The sequence below is a fragment of the Dermacentor andersoni genome, chromosome 2 (assembly GCF_023375885.2).
Source record: "Dermacentor andersoni chromosome 2, qqDerAnde1_hic_scaffold, whole genome shotgun sequence".
In the NCBI taxonomy this organism is placed as follows: Eukaryota; Metazoa; Arthropoda; class Arachnida; order Ixodida; family Ixodidae; genus Dermacentor; species Dermacentor andersoni.
Window position 1 is genome coordinate 186865501 of NC_092815.1, and position 14331 is coordinate 186879831.

Consider the following 14331-nt stretch of genomic DNA (forward strand, 5'->3'; position numbering starts at 1 on the left):
TACGCCGCACCAGTTCACCATCCAGTCATGCATTTTGGCAACCTGTTCTCGGGCCGTGTTAAATGCTTATCGGCAGGGAAATACTACTATGCTTTCTAAAGAAACCAAAGACTGAAATAATTAAGATTCGAAAACTTCTTTTTTGTGGTGGAACGGCCTAAGTACAATAAAAATACTTTTGAAAAAATAAGTGACGTCACATTGACCTGCCGGCATCTATAGGTTTCGGCACGAAGTTTAAGACAGGGAAGTTTGACCTTTATATTCTTCTGTATAGTAACCAGCCTTCTCCGTCCGAATGAATGAAAATCGAGTTTGAAAGCGAATAGCGTTCTTTGGCTCTTGAGTTTTTAAAGAGTACTTTAACAGTGTAAACTGAATCAGTATTGCCGTTTTAATGCTGTACGTAGCATATAGGTACTGTACCGTGGGCGAGGCTTACAGACGGAAAGCAGCTGGCGGGCTGTTAATTGGCCGTGACATACTGACTGAGCTGTTGTTAGAAGTTAACATTAAACATTTATTTGTGTTATTCGTCCTTGTCTCTCAGCGCGATCCCATCTGCTAGCCTTATGATGATGATTTATATATGCATCCCCCTTTGGAACGGTGTGGCGACAGATTGTCACGTTCTTCCCATCTTCGCATTCCCTCAAGTGCAGAGTAGCTGGCTACATAATTGTGCCTCAGGCCGACCTCTACGTATTTCGTTTCATTAAACTTCTTTCTCTCTCTCTCTATCTCTCTTTATTTTTTTCTCTTCCTCAAGACTTCTCTATCTACCTTGTACCGCTACCTATGCCTTTAACGGATCTGGTTGTATCGATCTCTTCCCTGCTTTTTTTTACCAATCATCTAAACGTCTCTTCCTTATCTCGAATGCTGACGGGTTTATGCATTCATCCACTTTAAATCCAAGCGCTTCTGGAAGATGTACGTTACATACGGGTTTCACTGGTTGAATTCGTTCGCATTCCATTAGGCTGTGCTGAGTGGTCTCCGGATTTTCGCTGCAGCAGACACATGCTTCATCTTGCTGCGGGTACTTGCCCCGGTATGTTCCTGCCCTTAAGCAAGCAGCTTAAGCCTCATATAGCAAGGCACTGCCCTTTGGGTTATCGTACAGATTTTCACTTCTAATTTCTTTCTTCCCATTCTTATAAATCTCCATGGTCATTTTTTGTCTCCATTCTTTGCATCGAATTGGCTGTCTCTGTTTCTCACTTTCGTTTTGATGACTGCAGGTTCGCTATGCAGACTTTAAATTACCCGGTCCTTGGATGCTACTTGATCGATACTTGCTACTAATTACTTGGCCTGCCTGTCGAATACAGCGCTCATGGTGGCTACAAAGCGCGTTAGTTAACCTACAAAAGGGCTGGCACGTAAGAAGGACACCAACCACACAAGCAGACCGCAAACGCCGACGCTTGTTTGCTCTGCGTCCTTTCTAAGAGGTCACGTAGCGACAAAAAAAGGAAAAAAAAAAGCGACGACGGCTTCATTTAAAAATGTCATCCTATTCCTACTAATATAGCTTTTTCCTGTAAAGGCAACACATTTCGCCGACAGTGTGTCGCTGTTCCTTATAACACATATTTCATGGATGAACACCTTGTAGGTTCGTATAACTTTGGTTGGCATTAATAAATAGTGCAATAGTGCGGCAAATCTACATATGGAAAGGGAAATGCAACACATAAAACACAGGTTGCCTATACATTATGCTACGCACGCTTCACATTTGCCCAGTTGTAGTGGCGCGCCGTGCTGGCCTGCTAGCTCAGTCGGTTAGAGCGTCGTGCTAATAACGCGAAGGTCGTAGGTTCGATCCCTGCGCAGGCCACATTTTTTTTTCAGTTTTTTTTTTAAATCAAAATTAATAAAATCTTTACTTGCCCCACCTTGTCGGCCCTCCGCTAATTCAGCCTCTCGCACATTTCTTTCAAGCCTTATTGCCTGCAAACTTTCCGGACACTTTTGTTCAAACATTATTATCTGCTAAACGAACGTGCGAACCAATCGAAGGGCTTGAAAAACAAAACTGAGAGAAAGACAGAAATATTTATTCAATGAATGAACAGAGGGGTAACTGCCAAGAAAGCCGGATCAGTTCCAGGTCACTGAGGAAGCGAAATAGTGCTAACTTGGGACAATTCGTCCGTGCGGAAGATAAAAAAAAATTGGCGGTGCATCCATACTTTAAAAAACCATTCCCGACATTAATTCGATTAGTAGCATGTCTTACGGTTGGTGCGTAATTGTTGATGATATGTTTTATATAATGATTATAACGAGAGGCGGCACATACCGATTGGCACATAACCAGTCGCACGTACCAAGTGCCACATGTTGGAGTCAAATAGCTTCAGTGAAGAGAAACACATGCCCAGTGAACCCAGTTGCCATGAAAGACGGTCATTGAAGAGCTCCACATACTCAGCGTTACATATTCAGTGATGGAAGTTGGTTTGATGGTTGGTTCTGAAGCCAATTCCCTCAGCACAGCATTCCAGTGCTCAACCGATTTGACCATGGAATACCCAGTGATCCAAGTTGGCGGGCAAGAGGTTAGACGCGGACATCCATCCATCCATCCATCCATCCATCCATCCATCCATCCATCCATCCATCCATCCATCCATCCATCCATCCATCCATCCATCCATCCATCCATCCATCCATCCATCCATACATACATACATGCATACATACATCCCGCAAACTGGATACAGTTTGCAAAAAATGCTAATGGCCTTGAAAATTCCATCCCAGAATGACTGACATGTTAATGCAATCAACATTGAAGCTATGTAATGACAAAACGACTATTTCACATTTACCGGCAGGACGCAGTTTTTTGCTTGCTCATAGTCACGGAGTGCTCATACAGGAGCGCCGACTCGCCTATCTTGCGAGGCATTTCGCGCCGCCAACTATTGTCCCAGCGATAACAGACTGCACCATACTCTCTCTCTCTCTCTCTCCGCTCACCTCCTTTACTCCGCGTGTCTTTCCAACGTACTCTGCTCCTTTCCTTCCCTTCGCTAGATGTTGGTGCCAAAAATTCACGCCGTGCGGCAACCAAGTCGAGAAACGAACGTGTCGAGAGCCCTTTCAGCTGTCAAAATATTAAGCGGCCGGATGCCGCGCTTGCGATGTTGTCGTTAATTGAAGCGATATATTAGTCAGCTTTAGTGCTACGTAAGTAGCGTACGCAACGGCGTTGCGTGCGCACGATTGCTACGTTCTGCAAAGTGCGCATGTGCAGAACGCAACACGAACGGTACGTGATGCGTACGCGGCCGCTGCGTACGCACGCATCCGATTCTTGCGTGCGTACGTAGGGAGCCTTGAGTGCTGCTCTCGTGGTTATCGTTTGTTCGGGAGAGCGCGAGACAAAAGAGTTTCCCAAAAGGGCAGCGTCAACGGCGACCAGCGGACGGCTGTACTTTTCAATGGTCTACGATTTAGCTTTGCTGCGTGCCATTCCCGGATCCTTCACGGTGGGAATGCATAGCGAAAATAGGAACCTTGTTTTTGAGGAAGTGTTCAGTGTGCGCTGTTTGTGCGAAAGGCTCGACCTGCTTTTGGCGCAGTTCATCGCAAATGACCGCGTCAGCCTCATAAAGTAAGTACTCGGTGTTTTTTTTTTTTCGATATAATTCATGTATTCCATCCGTATTAAAAGTAGAGTCTCTTAAAGGCCTAAATATAGTTCGACGAAGCGCGCCCACACGTTGCATCACGTTAGCGAGATCAACAGTTCGACCGACGGTTCGACGTATACTGGCGGACGCGGCCAATGCGCTCCGACGCGCCCGGCGCCTAACGCTTACGTACGCAGGCATTTCGCAGTACTAAAAGCGCTAACGCGACACGCGCTCCTACGTTCCGCAAAGCACTTGCGTGCTGCGTACGTATCGTCATGGTGCAGTACTAAAACAGTCTATTATTGCAGCGTGTTTTTAGATTGTGACTGCAGCGAGTAAAAGAATCTGACGTGAGTGAGTGAATAAACTTTTATTTGGTCCAGCAAAGCGCGATAAAACGCGCACCCGGCTAATCCCACGACGGGACTGACAGATCTAGTCTGCTGGCCCGATCGCGGGCGCGCTGGACGGCCAGGATTTGGTCCTCAAAGACAGGACTTCGCAGGGGCGCGTCCCACGCTTCCTTGGTGAACTTCGGGCCCAGCGACCCGCACTCCCAGATCATATGAGGCAAAGTAGCAACCTCACCACAGGCCACGCAAGAACAATTCGGATAAATCTCGGGATATATGCTGCTAAGGGACGCCGGATTTGGGTAGGAGTTCGTTTGCAAGAGTCTGAGCGTGACCGCCTGCGGCCTGCTTAGCTTGGAGTGAGGCGGCGGGAAAACCCTTCTCTCTGAGTAAAAGAATTTAGTAAGTCCATTGTGCGTGATAGGAGCGTCTCTGTGTCCGGGCAGAGAGTCGCCCGATCCGAGGGCAGCGCGGTCGGTAAAGTCACACGCAGCCTCGTGGGCAGACTCGTTGAGGTTCAGAGGAACCCCCTCAATCGCCCCGACGTGGGCAGGGAGCCAAAGGATGGAGTGTACGGAGGTGTTGCCGTTTTTGGCGCCTTTCAGAATTAGAATTACCTGCCGGGCTACCCGGCCTTTTTGGAATGCCCTGACGGCCACTTTCTAATCGCTATACACCCTTTCTCTCCGACCGTCTTGCATGGCGAGTGCAATGGCCACTTGCTCGGCCAACTCGGAGTTCGTCGTCAGGACGGAAGCACAGTTGATGACTTTGTCCAGCGTGTTCAAGACGGAAACCGCAAAAGCCTTGCCGTGTCGGTATGCAGCTGCGTCCATGAAGCGTGCTTCGATCTTTTCCTTGTTTATTTGCTCCAGTATATTCAATGCTCTTGCCTTGCGATGACCTGCGTTGTGAACGGGATGAACGTTGGGGGCAAAGGGGCGACCACGATCTTCTCCCCTATATCTCCGGGGATTTGTGTGTTTTCAGCCAAGTTCTCGGTGGGTGCGAGTCCGATCTCCTCGAGGATACGCCTGCCGGCCGGCGTGGTTGCCCACCGAGTTAGCTGGGCCCATTTCCAGAGCCTCGGCTACCTCCTCCATGGTGTTGTGTATGCCGAGCCGAAGGAGGTCCTCGGTATGCGTTCTGACGGGCAGCCAGAGGGCTCTCTTGAGGAATTTTCTAATGAGGGCATTAAGCTTCTCCCGCTCGGCTCTGAGCCAGTTGTGCATGGCCACCGTGTAGGTGAAGTGACACAGCACAAAGGTGTTGATGAGCCGAAGTAGGTGGTCCTCCTTGAAGTCACGATGTCTGTTCGTGACCCTTCGCACGAGGCGAAAAGCATGTCATCAGCCAATTTCCAAGAGTAAAGAAGTATTGCGACCGAAGTTACCCATTGCTGTTATATTAGCGGAGGTAAATGCTATAGCAGCGCACTGTTTGAGCCCAGCATTAGCGGCATATTGCTTGTGATGGCGTTCGCTGGCATTAGGCTAATATTAGCAGAAAGCAAGATGAAATATTTTGTGCATGTGTGCCAACTAGCCTCCCACATAATTCACGAGCCTAACTTGAAAAACATTGTATTTGTTTTCATGAGAGTTAGAGCATAAAACAAAAGTCTGCTGATGTTCCTGAGGGCCTGTGGTGTGCCCTTACCAATTTTAGGGCATTGCTGCGACCAGTAGACGAATGAAGTGGTGTAGCGTTTGGTAAACACACCTGAGAGCTTTAATTGTCGCTGGGGGTGTCAGCATGGTGGCATGCCGGCAGAAGCATGCCACGACACAGGCCGAAACGTGCCGTCAATTGAAGTTCATGAACAAAGAGAATATACCAAACACGCTCAAAAGATCAACGCTAGACCTCAGAATTTCTCTCAGATATGTACTGCAGACGTACGGCAGTTTACAGCTTTTCATTTCGGTATTTCTAATAAGGGGTGTAACTTCAGTATTATAATATCGCACCGACATACAAAATCTTATAGTTTAACAGCCGCCATCATTGGGGTGGCGATGGGGGTGTGGTCGGGGTTCCGGGGGGGGGGGGGGGGTACACTGGCGCTTACAGAAGTAAATGTTTATGGATTGAAAAGGGATAAATTATCCAGCGAATTTCGGCCGGGATACTGGGTAGTGCGCCCACACACACGTAGCGCAACACGGCAACAGCGGAACTGCGCGCATATCTCTGCAACAAACGAGCGAGTCAACAAACGCAACGCCCCGCTACGCCCATCTACACACCACACCCTGCTTGCGCCGCCGCAGACGACGCAGCTCTGGGTGGTAGCAACCAAAATTTCGCGCCACCTATGATTGGTGGAGGTTAGTACATGACACAATTAGTACATGACCGGGGTTGTTGGAGAAGTATGGGAGAGGCCTTTGCCCTGTAGTGGGCGTAACCAGGCTGATGATGATGATGATGATGATGATGATGATGATGATGATGATGATTGGCGCCACAAAGCAGCTGGCTCGACGGGACACAAGTTGGAACATCTCATCAGGCGAGTCGGCGCTCCTGTTTGTGTTACTCCGTGCTTATAGTCATATCTGCACCATGCAGACACATCTGTACAAGACGTTCAGGTGGTCTGTTGCCAGAAATAACGACACGTATAACGTTGGAGCATAGTTACTGAAGTGCAGGCGTGCTGACACGGACAACACGGACGCAAGAAAGAAGAGAAAGGACAGCACAGCCGCCTACGAAATGTCGCACAAAGATGGAAACGAAGCAACACATGAAACCTATCTGCCCATGCTCGAGGGAAGGCAACGCCAAGCCGTCAATCATGGACGCGTGCGGGCGCTCGCGAAAGTTTGTTTCCGCGTGGCATTTCCTGTTGGCGCCATATTATCGAGGGCTGACTTACGTGCGCGCAACCACTGTCAACGATATGCCAAGCCTCGACCATAAGGCGAGTTTCTTCGCTCTTATGCCTGACCAAATCTTTACTCTCTGCAAATGTCGCGGTACACTTGCAACCGCGACACTACAGCGAAAGGTGAGATGGTGCTCCTCCGGTTCATTAACGTTTATCCTCACTTATTCTGTGATTTGGTGCAACGGCCGGTTTGCCCTACACTATAAGGACCGCAGCTAAAATTAACTTTATAAAGTGCGCCCATTCGTCATTCTGCGATCTTGTTGGTAAGCTTTACATAACAACTGTCAGGTCTGTCTTTGCAATGTAGACTTAATTAATAATATCAGATTTTAAAAGTTGTGCCTCTACAAGTTTGAAAAGTCACGCCATCTTTCATTTTTATTCTTTGTAATCACAGCCATGCAGCCTTAATTGCTATATTTTGCGGGTATCTTACTTGGGAAGATTAATCATTGCCGCACTGGATACCTTACTCTTTAAGAAGACGAGTTACAACAAGGGATATCTTCCGGTGGGCTCTAGCATTTTCGCATGGTATGCGCATAATGAGATTTTCTTGCGCGGTTGAACTAACTAACCTAATTGAAAAATTAAATGCGACGGAGCCACTCGGCAGTAATCGATCAAATTATCGAACCGTAAATTGTACTTCATTCCTCGTAGTGTTCAAGGGGTATTAGAAAAAAAAAAATACGAGGCAGGTGGTTACAAGCGATTTATTTGGCAACACCCTATTTACATAGTAACCACATTGAAAAGTTCTCCTCCAGAAAACATCGAGCAAAGAAGGAGCCCCCTCCATTCGTGTAGGGTGTAGGAGTTGAGGAGGACGTCGGGATGAAAAACTTGGGAGGTTTATTTACATTATTTACAGTGAGAGCCAATTAACAGTCTTACAGTGATTACGGGCCGGCCGCAACTCGGACGCTGCGGCCCGTGGCAAGAAGCTCGAAAGAGATGAATCAAGGAATGCTCTAGGAATGCTCTCTTGCTGCTCACGGTCTGTGTCTTTTAAACCCTTCGGTGTCTCGAAGACACGTCACGTTCGGCCAATGGGAGAGCCCGCTCAGGTGACGCCATTTTCGGCCAATGGTAGGCGCCCGTGCGATGGAGTCACACCCGGCGAAGAGAGTCGCTGCTCGTGTGTTTGTCCGAGGGCTTTCTTCTCCCTGCGGTCTTGCCTTGCTGACTTGCAATGCGCCGTCACAATAGATGGATGGGGGCGACGCCGCCAGGTTTTCACGGCGCATTACAGCCGTCTTGCTTCGGGACCCACTTTACCCGCAACAGTGCCAGGCTCTCGCTTCACTTTCGGGAAGAGCCAAGCAGTGAATAGCTCCACCGGCTGCACACGAAGTGGGGTTCGCCAACTTGTTTGCACGTGCCGTGCCTCAGGAATGTGGTATCCGAGCTTCTGCGCTCCTTAATTAGCTGTGGTGCGATTCGATGTGGTCTGGGGAACTCGAAGTAGGCTCAGGAAACGGTCCCGTATCTAACAAGGGTAACAAACTGGACAAAGCCTAGTTAACCTCCCTGCCTTTCCTTCTTCCTTTTTCTCTCTCTCACACACAAGTTAGAAAGAACACCAATCAATATAGCGCTACGGCAATGGCAACGCGTCACAGCACTGAAACAAGGCGCAAACCCCATTATGCATGAAGTGGGTCATATACTTCACTAAAATTCACCTAACCATTGTGGCTGCTGTTTACAACGCAAGAAAAATAAGTCACTGCAATATCAGAATAGCAGAAATGGGAACGGATATTATTGCTAATATCTATGGGAACACACGCATGAGCAATGGACAAAGAGGACATTGAAAGGGAGCAGGCTGGCAACTGCTTCCGAAAGGGGCACAACAGGACTACCTACAATTTCGAAATTGCAACGTAAGAATGCAGAAGCAGCTGGCCATGAAGGATCACTGTTTATGAAAATTAATAGCTTTCAATATCACTGAATTATCTGCTAAAGTACGCGAATTAGAGAAAATTATTGAATGTACCAGCAAGACTGAAATTTTTTGTGCTTGATGCTTTAGCAACCTTTCGATGTGCGCGCGCGCGTATTTTGTGTAACGTTTTCGAACGAGTAAATAAAACTTATTTCCGAGCAAACAGACGTTTCATTTTTATTTCACATGATTGCGAGTGTGATGTTTCGAGGAAGTACTACTATCTGTAGGATAAATATCTTGCAAAGTTCACTGCACTTGTCATTTTTCGTTTACTAATTATTTGTTACTAATATTAATCTGCTTGCAAAGCACTGAAGTATCTTGTATACGTGTCAAGACCTTAGTCAGGTGTCCTGAGCGCATATAGTACTGCAGGAAAACCAAGAATTGCTGTGAAATAAATAGAACAATAATATTTATTTATTTATTTATTTATTTATTTATTTATTTATTTATTTATTTATTTATTTAAGCGGCCGGGAAATGCGATACAGTGCCCCCTCCGTCCACAGCCTCTAAACTTTCGGGCGTCATGAAGCTCTCCGTCGACGGCGAGTGAGTCTTTTCATATTTTCACCACAGCACTACTCTGTGTTTCAACCTCTTTGTTTGAGCAACCTGGCCACATTTATTCACGAAAAGGCATTCTGTTGAAGTTGTTTCATGAGCAGATTCTTGACTGGAATAAGAGTTATATCAGCATGGATAAACAATTTTGACTTCGGCTGTCACTGCCACAAAAGCATGTCACTGCAGTTCACCAGCATGAAAACCTACCGCCTATATTGCGAAACAATGTTTTGGTGTTGTTGCTGACCTTGTACAGCGGTGGTGGTGGTGGTGGTGGTGAATTGTAGCAACAGGCGGGTTTAGCCTGGCGAACAAGGCCGGCAATTGCTCCGCCCACCTTGTACAGTACTCAACGCAGATCTCACTGAGGCTCAAATACCACGTGTTTGAAGAAAATTCCTCCAGACCTGCAAAAATTTGTAAACTTTTACCGAGCTGAACATTTCACGTAGTGAACGTATTTGTACTTATGTACCTCGCACATCTGCGGAAGTCCCTTGCAAAGCGCCCAGTTGGTATTGAAACTGTTACCAGAACACCCCGAATGTTTAAAACACTTCATAATAATCCAAAGAAAGCCCTTTGGAAACCACATCACTTTCTTATAAACTGTTTCCAAGATAACTGGAGTTTGTTTCACTAACACTGGGGACGAATTACAACAAGTGTTAGATTACCTTAACCAAGGAAGTGTAGGAATGGGGTTGAATATTAATATGCAGAAAACCAAGGTGATGTTCAATAGCGTGGCAAGGGAGCAAGAATTCAGGATCGCTAATCAGCCTCAAGAGTCTGCAAATGAGTATTTTATCTAGGTTGATTACTCACAGAGGACCCTGATCATGAGAAGGAAATTTACAGAAGAATAAAAATGGGTTGGAGTATCACGACTGGGAGCTTACCAATGTCGTCGAACAGACTAGCTTACACTCATTGCCTTCTTCCGATGCTAACATGTGGGACAGTTGGATGTTAACAAAGAGGCTCGAGAAGAAGTTAAGGACCGCGCAAAGAGTGATGGAACGAAAAATGCTAGGCGTAACGTTAAGAGAAAGGAAGAGGGCGGTGTGGATAAGAGAGAAAACGGGGATAGCCGATATTCTAGTTGACATCAAGAGAAACAAATGGAGCTGGGCAGGCCATGTAATGCGTAGGGTACGGTGGACCATTAGACTTACGTAATGGGTGCCGAGGAAAGAGAAGCGTAGTCGAGGACGGCCAAGAATTAGGGGGGTGATGAAATTAGGAAATTTACAGGTGCAAGTTGGAGTCAGCTAGCACAAGACAGCGGTAATTGGAGATCGCTGGGAGAGGCCTTCGTCCTGCAGTGGGCATAAATATAGGGTGATAATGATGACGATGATGATAGGATGATGCCACCTCGCTGACATGAGATAGGGGGCATGGGCCTTCGAGGAGTCCGGTGTGGATCAACGCGCCATGCCGGAGATTTCGGAGGCGCTGCCACAGCTACAGTCACAGATTCGCGGTGGCATGCTAGTTTCCCACGCATCGGTCTCAGGCTGAGTTCCTGGCCAGGGTGAGATATGTAAAGCCTACGGCTGATATAGTTCACGTAGGAACGGCCGCCGTGTTCTTTAATGGTGATGTGGCAAAAACTGCTGTCCACTGCGAAACGTGTTTTTTCTTTTCTCAGAAAGCTGCAGCTGCTTATGACCTATCCTTCCTTCCTCTTAATCTCATTAAGGCGATTGAAGAAAGCTCTAAAGTAAAACAAAGGGAACGCGGCTTGCAAAGGACGCTCGCTTCATGCTCGTCTGACGGTGAAGGGGCAAAAACAGCTGCGTCACTCGTGGGCGCCTGCTAAGGGCGCACAGTTGAGCACCTCGACACTGTGGTTTCGTGTTTCTGTGTGAACTTCGACCGAATTCATTGCGCTGTAAAAATTACCAGCTTTATCTTTTTCCGTGTATGAAAACGATTATTTGCTCCTCCAATGACGGGCTTTAAATCTTCCACTGGGGTCAGTCGTCTGGCTATGTTGGTTGGAAAGTTGATTAGTCTAATTTGCATAGTGGCGTGCCTAATCATCATTTACCCCGAGTCATAGTCAGATTTATGCCTCTAGATAAAATCAATCTCGAGAAAGTAATTTCACTACACACATCTGACCTACCTTTAAGGAATTTCGAATGCATTGTGTTAAACCCCTGGCACTTTATCGCGTCCACGTAGAAAAACATTGTTGTTCCGTCGATGTAGATATACATGAAAGCCTCTCCTGTGTGATGGATGACTGCCAAAGTTACTGGACTATGCTGCCGATCTTAAAGCCCACGTAGAGACATTATTTGTGTGATTGTGAGTTGTGTTTCTGTGTCCAGTGCGTGTTGAGACTTTCTTATTGTCATATTTTTCAATATTATATTTTCCTGAGAAGTTATTTGCAATGTCGGGGATAGCCGGCCATAATGTGGCCTACCTTCCCATTTTTCTACATTACATTATATCCTTCAACTTGTTTATTTCAGTTTTCTGACCTCCGCCAATTTATGCAACAAATACGAGGGCTTAATTTAGAAGTCTCCTCACATAGTCATTCATCTAACTTTTCTTGTACAGGCAACGAGCTTCACTGATGCAGTGATTCTTATGCGTTATAGCATTAGTGTCAGAGAGGAGGACCTCGCAAGGTCTTTCCGATTCGCATAATGAAAAGTTCAATTAATCAATAGTGTCATCACCGGCTCAAAACTGCGGACCTAAAATAAAGCAAGTATTTCCTTTTGTGCGGCGCGCGGTCATAATTTACCCAGTTAGATGCGCCCGTAGTGCTGGCCTGCTAGCTCAGTCACATAGCGCACAGTTATGTGACTCTATGTAACAAGCCGGAGACCATTGAGCACGCTTTCATTGAGTGCTGGGATGCAATTTTTTATTGGGACGTCTTGCAAAGAACTCTTAAAAAGGAACTGCCGATAACAGCACAGGGTATACGTTTCCTGCCGGTACACAGCCATCAGGGCTTTCCGTAGGACATGATAATGCTCCTGGGCCTCCATAGTCTTTGGAAGACACGGATGGCGGTAACGCACGCCGATGTGAATGCGCGCTCAGCACGAGAAAACTTTGTTGAAAGCATTATCTTCATACGCGAGATATATCGTGTACAGGCAGATCCGCCTGACTGGTTGGGTATTCTTGATGAATTAGTGAATTTCAAGAAATTTTAGCTTGTCACGTTGGTCCAAGTAGCCCAACGGGTTTTTACGTATGTATGTCATTTTGTGAATAAAAAAAAAAAAAAAAAGCCTGCTAGCTCAGTCGGTTAGAGCGTCGTGCTAATAACGCGAAGGTCGTAGGTTCGATCCCTGCGCAGGCCATTTTTTTTTTAGAACAATGAGTAACCGACTTTTTACTTGGCCCATCTTTTTGGCATCTACCTGCGCTACCTCACACACGCAGATAATGTTCGAGGCTTATTGCCACCGAACATTTGGGAAACCTTTCTTAAGATGTGCCAATACCTACTCAACGCAAGTGCGGCATGGTCCAACGGCTCGAGAAACGAAACTGAGAGAATGGAGGAATATTTTTTTTTTACAGCGAAGCTGTTTATGCGGAACCTGTGCCGTCGTTGTCGCACTGCGCTAAAAAGGGGTCACGTGACCTAGCGGGAGAGGAAAAGAAGAGCTCAACAGGGGGACAGGGGTTGGAGTGAACCCTTTCCCCCTGTGAGAGTGCTATCTTATACGCGAATCTTACACAGTTGTCACGCAGTGCATCATCGGTGATCGAGACAGATCGGCACCGTATATATCGATGACTTATTCTACCCTGCGTGAGATAAACAAATGTTACGCTGGCGGCTTGCGGCCAACGAACAGCGCTCAGCGATTTAAACGCGATGCTTTTAGATTGCGTGGCGGCCGGCACAGCAAGAAGTGCCGGCAACCACGTCAATCATCAAACCGATCCATCCAATCGCGTCAAAACGATTGCAGCGCCCGCATCTCCAGTGGTGGGCCTTGCGACCAATATACGGAGCTTCGGATTAGCGGTTCCGCACATTCCGCCCCAGCTACAACTATGGGAAGACCACGAGTAGTGCGTGGTCTTCCCAGCAAGGTGCTGAGCAAGAAGCTGCCTACCGCGAGCGTAAGCGAGGGTCGGCTCGTGAACGGGCTCGTCGTCGTAGGGCGGTCCCCGGGCTGCGCGCCAGAGATGCCGAGTTTAAACGGCCGCGCTCCTAAAGCATGCTCACCACGCGAAGCCCGCAAAAGCGAAAATGAGGTGAAGGAATGGTGAAATAAGAGATTTACAATATAGACTGCCGGTGAAGTTTGACTTGCATGGTGTAACACTCGGTGTAACTAACACAGCTTCACTCTTCGACCATCTTCACGGACTGGAAGGGGCGGTGATTTTTTTTTTTTTAATGTATATAGGAGAGGGGGCAACTGCGAAGAAAACCGAATCAGTTCCCGATAGGTTGCAAAAGAGTGCCAACAAATGGTCCGGTAGGCATATATATGCGTTGAAGCTAGGTAGAGTTCCATCCAGGGTATTGCACGGAAAGAACCGAATAACAGCGCTCCATCCATTTTCCCTCTGTTCATCTATTTGCAAGGGCTGCCACTATATTTTGCTCCTCGTAGGCTATCACGCCCACTGTTTATCATTGCGCCATCTCGTGCCCTTAACAAGGCCCGCAATTAAGAGCGTGTGCGGATGACCGTGATTACCCACTTGCTGTGGCCGGCTTCGTGGCGTCCACGTAGAACTTTGTTTTTCCGCATATGTAGATTCTATTCGCGAAAGTTATTTAATCTGAAACCTCCATTTTCTCATTCTATCAGCTGCCTCTCGATATCATTCTCTGAAAAAGCGCGCCGGTAGCTTGAACTTTGATTCTATCTCGAGTGGGAATATGAA

At 47.1% G+C, this 14331-nt stretch overlaps 2 non-coding genes across 2 annotated transcripts; both read left to right on the forward strand.

Annotated features, from left to right (window-relative positions):
- Window positions 1–1772: 1772 nt before the first annotated feature.
- Window positions 1773–1846, forward strand: TRNAI-AAU (transfer RNA isoleucine (anticodon AAU)). Its single transcript has one exon. It is a non-coding gene; the product is annotated as a tRNA-Ile (tRNA).
- A 10859-nt stretch (window positions 1847–12705) lies between these two features.
- Window positions 12706–12779, forward strand: TRNAI-AAU (transfer RNA isoleucine (anticodon AAU)). Its single transcript has one exon. It is a non-coding gene; the product is annotated as a tRNA-Ile (tRNA).
- The last annotated feature ends 1552 nt before the right edge of the window (window positions 12780–14331 follow it).